Below are 6000 nucleotides of genomic sequence, written 5' to 3' on the forward strand. Positions count from 1 at the left end.
CTGCCTCTGTGTCCCCTGGGGACCAACTGGGTGGGGGGCATAAGGAGTCTCCAGCCAGAAACAGCTGTTAGCCAGGCCCCAGTGCAGAGGTGGAGGCTGCGAAGGGGGCCCTCCCTTTGGTTGGGGTTAAGAATGTCCCAGAGGCCGGGCACCCTGAGACAGCCCTCCCTAGGGGCTCCTCAGGGTGCTTCTCTGCGCACCCCCTGGGTGGGCTCCAGTGACCCATGGCTCCTGGCAGATGAGGCAGGGCAGCTTTCCCCTCTTCTGAAGAGCTCTTTCATTGAGGGGCCTGGCTCCAAATCCCTGAGGCGGGGTCCACCAGGGGAACAGGGGGAAGCCAGCCCTCCTATTCCCCTTAACCCCACAGGGTCCCTGGGTCTCTGGTTAGCAGGGGAGCCCTGGGCAAGTCTCTCCCCAGAGCTCACAGATCTGCCTCACCAGGATCCAAACCTATGTGGGAAAGGGAGTGGTCTTTGCGGAGAACAGACAGGAGGCAGAACTACCTTGGAAACCCTCCATCAGTGACCCTTTCCACAACAAAATACTGCCCAACCAGCTCCTGCAGGATGGGGGGTGTGCAAGCATACACTGCGTGGAGATCAAGCTGGGACATCTGCAGGTCTCCCACTGCGGCCTTGGCGATAAGGGTGTATTTTGAGTTGGACAGCCCTGAGACAAGATGCTGGAATCTCTATGGAGACAATCGTTTAACTCCTCTGAGCCTCAGTTTCCTCTTCTGTAAATGGGCTTATTAACAGTTTCTGCCTCGTTGCTGCAAAGGATGAAGTAGCGTGTGTACGCTTTAGCGTAGCTCCTGAGGTATAGCTTGCACTCCATAAACGCTGGATTGTTATCATCTTCATCCTCCTCCTCCTCACCATTTTGGGTGACATCTTTCCAGAATCCAGCTTTTAGGTAATCCATTGCTATAGTCTGATATGAAAAACAGGTCTTTGGAAGCACCTCTGGGGGTTCTTCTTTTGGCAGCTTGAGGAGGCACAGCTGGGAGAGGCATTAGCCCTAGCACTGCCTTGGACATTTGGGGCTCAGGATAAGAACCCAGATGTGGGATGGCTGGGGATGCAGCTGCAGTGGGCTGAGTCCCTGCCGATCTCAGCGAGTGTGTGTGATTTGTGCCGTTTGCGTTTGGGGGCATGTGGGTGCTCTCCTGGTGCCGGTGGAGGTGCTAGGTGTGTGCTAAGTGGAACGTTTCCTGTCCTGTGCATATGAGGTTTCTCTGTGTGTCTGCCCCCTTTGGGTTTCTCTGCCTCACTGCTCCCGAAGTGATGTGTCAGTTTGACGGCATTTGCTGCTGTGTGTTTTCTGGGCACACAGTCATTAGGTCCTTTCTCCTGGTGTTCTTGCAGCTCTGATTTGTGGGACCTGCAGTCGTCTGAGGCTTTCCAGGGCTGAGGTGAATGGAGGGGACACAGGCTGCTTCCTAGGAAGGGCTGGGATTGGAAGCCGTGCTCGGTTTGGAAACACACTTTTCATGCAAGAAGAGGTTAAAGATTCTTCTTTCCCACAGCAAATAGTACTTATTAAATCCAACTTTGATCAAAGAGGGGGTTTAGAGTTCCGGCCTAGACCAGTTATCTCATTTTACAGAGGGGCATGGGGGAAGGGTCTGAGACCTAGCCAGTGACCAGCAACGGCTTGAGGCATGGACTGCATGGCGAGGGGCTGCTGTCAGGAGTCTCCTGGCCCCACTCCCTGTCCTGAATGGTCCCTTTCTGGGCCAGACCTCAGGCTGAGGCAGGAGTTTCAGCAGAGACTTGGGCTCAGGCACAGCTTTCATCTGGGTCTGAGTTGGAACTTCTCCAGGAACAGGCTCCTTGGGAGTAGGGCTCCCCCAATAAACAACAGATAATTTTTTAGTATAACTATATGTATGGGACATACTGATACTAAAAAACAATTTGTTATTTGTTTGAAATTTAATTTAACTGGGCATGCTATATTTTTATTGGCTAACTGGCAGCTCTACTTCAAGACCAATGGGGCCTAGTGGAGAAGTGGAGAGGCTCCACCATGTTCCACCCAAGGGGAGCCAACTTGATCAATCCAAGTCAGCTTGTACTTTTTGGGTGTTTTCTGGGGTCGGCTTCTGCCAGAAGCGATAGGGGTGACATGGTTTGAAACCCATGGCCTCAGCCTGGTAGATCTACATGCCTGGTATTTCTCAGAGGGTCTGATTGTGGGATCAGAGTTACTGCATGGGGTCTGGAAACCAGACCGGTCAATGAGACCTCTCCTTACAGATGTGGCCCCTGCTTTCCAAAAGTCAAGAGATACTATTGTGATGAATAAAATGCACATTTGTTTAAAGGCAAGCATTATATAACAGCTTTTGGCTATTAAAGCTCTTTCTCAAAAGAATACCAGAAGTGTAATTACTGGGGAAGAGGACATTTCTGGGTTTTTCCTACTGGAAAACTCTGAGGACTACTAGGACTAAGGACTCTAGGACTTGACCTTTCATGTACCGTGGACCCAGTGGGCATCTGGTAAAGCCTATGGACCCTTCTTGGAATAATGTTTTCAAATGTGTAAAATCAAATCCACAGAACTGCAAATGAAACCAATGGTATGAAAATACAGATATCAAAACACTGAGAAAACAGCTTTATGATATAGTAATATATGTGCTTCTTTATTGACACTTTAGTGGTGACCATTTTAAAGTACTTGGGTATAAATGATATAATACAAGGTTTGCAAAACTCTAATGTGATCTAAAAATGTGATTTTCTGTTGGCGACAAACTCAGTTTTTGCAAATACTACTGTAGCATGTTCCTTACATTTACAATGAAAGGAGATGCTAAATTTCAGTTGGAAGATCATGAAAATAAAGATATATATATATCTTGTTATTTGTTTGAAATTATATATATATATATATATATATATATATATATACACTATTTCCAATCCAAAGTCATAGTTCCTGAATTCTCTCCACACACCAGTGGTGGGAGGGTGGGGGCGGGTGTCTGGGAATCCTGCTCTGGAGGGAAATTCCAGAGGGATTTAGGATGGAGGACAGGCAAGAGTTGCCATACTCAGAAATGAGAAGCAATCACATGGAAATGTGACAGGCAACCCCAGGGGGGAGGTCAGAGGTCAGTGTGTAGGCAGACTGTGCCTGCCCACAGGACCCCTGGGGAGACCCCACGTATGCTCCCACCCACACTGTCCGAGCTGGCCTCGTAGCTCTTGGGTTAAGCATTGCTGTCTGACGTCATTCCCCCCTGTGTGGAGTGTGTGTCCAGCCCCAGGGCATCAGGGACCTGGGTCTGGGGCTTCTGGGGAGGAGGTCCTGGGGAGAGGGCCTCAGGCAGAGCTAACAGCCTGGTGAGAGGGAGGCCCTGCTTCTGCTTTTTTGTTTTTGTCTTTTTTAACTGTAGGAAGGACTCACACAGTATGACACAAAGGCAGATGTGAAAGTTCAAAAGCAAGTTGATAAGCCTATGCCACAGGAATTAGGACACTGTAAAGAGGACATTTGGAATTCATTGATAATGTCCTTTTATAGGATATCAATTCTATCCTCAGTCTGACTGATTGGTAAAGCATAAGGTTGAATGAATCCAGACAACTGCATTCCAGATATTTGACACTGGAATGAATCTTCAGCTCCCTGTGGATCAATGCCTTCTATGATTTTATTTTTATTTTTTCCAGGTTTATTGAGATATAATTGTATAAGTGTGGGTGTACAATAATGATTTGATATATAAATATATATAAATTTACATATATAATGTATTTTTATAATTACATAGTTTTATATATATTTATATCATCTATGTATATGCAATGAAATGACTACCACAGTAAATTTTGTTAACATCCATCACCTCACATAGTTAAAAAAATTTTTTGTGTGATGAGAACTTTTGAGATTTACTCTTTTAGTAACTTTAAAATACACAAAAAGGTATTGTTGACTATAGTTACCATGTAGTATATTAGATTCCCAGGACATATTTTATAACTGGAAGGTGATGCCTTTTGACCCCTTTCACCCTATATTCCTCCCCCTCCTACCCCCACCTCCAGTAACCACCAATCTGTTGTTTCCGTGAGTTCTGTTTCTTTAGATTCAGTATGTAAGTGAGATTACCCAGTGTTTGTCTGGCTGACTTTTTTCGTTAGGGCCTTGTTCTGAGAGGAGCTGCGGCACCTCTGGGGTGAGGCAGAGGAAGGCAAGGACGAGGGAGGGTGTCCGAGTCAGAGCTCGTTTTGGCTTGTTGGGAATGTGCAGGATAAACTGCAGAGGGAGGGGGGAGAGGAAAGCATGAGGAAGTTTCTGGAAATCTGTGCCCTTTGACTCCTTTCTAAGCTTCCCCTCACCCACCGTCCCACCCAGAACCAGGATCCAATTTCCTCTTTTTTCAAAATACAGCTCAGAACAGATCTATTCTGTGGAGCTTGTTCTGTGAAGGAAACCTGTAGAGGCAAGTTGTCTGCGAGCCTTTAAGATAAATATATTTATATATCAAGAGTCTGAAAATAAAAAGTCCATTTGGCACATGAAGTGACTTGATCTCTGGCTGCTGGCCACCTGTGTCCTGCCTGCAGTAGACGTGACTGAGGGCCACACCTCAGGGTTAGTGTCTCTCCCCTGTCCCCAGCCCATGGGAACTTTTCAGAAATAGACTCATGGAAATCCTAAATCTGGGAAGGGACTCGCACTCTGTGACCCATGGTGGAGGCTAAGAATGCAGATTCTGGGCCTCCTTCAAGCCAAGCGCACTGGAATCTACGAGCCTCTGCACATTCTGCTGAGACCACCGGGACAAGTGTACTCTGAGCAACCTTGGTCTGCCGGCTGGCAGCCTGCTTGCTCTGGTTGGTGCTGGGGCCTCTTCCTTACACAGTGCTTCAGAGACAGGGCTTTGCCATGGGACTTGCAAGCTCTTTAGAACTGCCACTTGATGTTTCAGGCATTCTGAAATGATGTCAGATACAGTGGGATGAGTGTTCAGTGTGTGAAACTCTGGGGCCCACCAGGTCAGACAGGGCACAGGGTGACACAGTATGGTGTGTTGGGGCCACCTGACATGTGTTGCCCCAGCCCCTACTTGAGTGGCATAGGAATGATGTCCCTGACTTCCCATCATTCATGGCCATGGAGACAAAATAGACAGTCCTATAGAAAGTCCAGACCTTCCAGCACTCTGGGAAAGCCACCTCTCATCCACCTTGGGCCAGCTGCATCTGTGGTCCTAGAAGCCAAAAGGCCTTTGTGGCCAAGGCTTAGATTCTTACTAGGAGTCACCAGGCCAGCATTTCCAAAACCATCTTCTGAGCAATGTCAATATGCCATGGAATGTAGGAGTGTCCTCCCACAAATATGCAAAACTAGCAATGTTTTCTTTTAACATTTGTTTTTTAAAATGTGCATACGAAAAGTGATAAATGTGTGAATACATTTATCATCATACAATAATCCACCTTTACAAAATGGGATGCTCTATCCAAAGATGCCAGGAATTCATACTGGGGTTTCCTCACTGCAGGAATGATGTTGAGATGCTGTGATCCAAAACGCTCGAAAATACTGTGATGGACTGTGAGATCCTTGAGGGCAAGACTCAGAACAGATGGCCCCTAATATGTTGGTGGACTGTTACATTGGGGGCCCCCAAGGAAACATGTTCTGGTGTACATGCCCTTGTATAGTTCTCTCCCATACGTGGACTAGGGCATCTGACCTGTTTTGGTTAATGTGACATTAGAAATATGATGCAAGTGTAGATCTGACAAGTGCTTGCTTCTCTTCTTGGGGCTTAGTTCTCTTGGGACGCTCTCAGGGAAGACAGTCATGGAGCTGTAAAGAAGCATGAGTAGGCTAGTGGATGACGAGATGCATCTGGAGAGAGAGAGAGGCCACATAGAGGAGCTGAGGAATCAGACACTTCAGAGAGGTTTTCTGGGACTTTCCAGTCTAGCCCTGTTGAATGAATGACATGAGCTGATGCCACCCAGAAAA

This window comes from Manis javanica, chromosome 1 (assembly GCF_040802235.1).
Source record: "Manis javanica isolate MJ-LG chromosome 1, MJ_LKY, whole genome shotgun sequence".
NCBI lineage: Eukaryota > Metazoa > Chordata > Mammalia > Pholidota > Manidae > Manis > Manis javanica.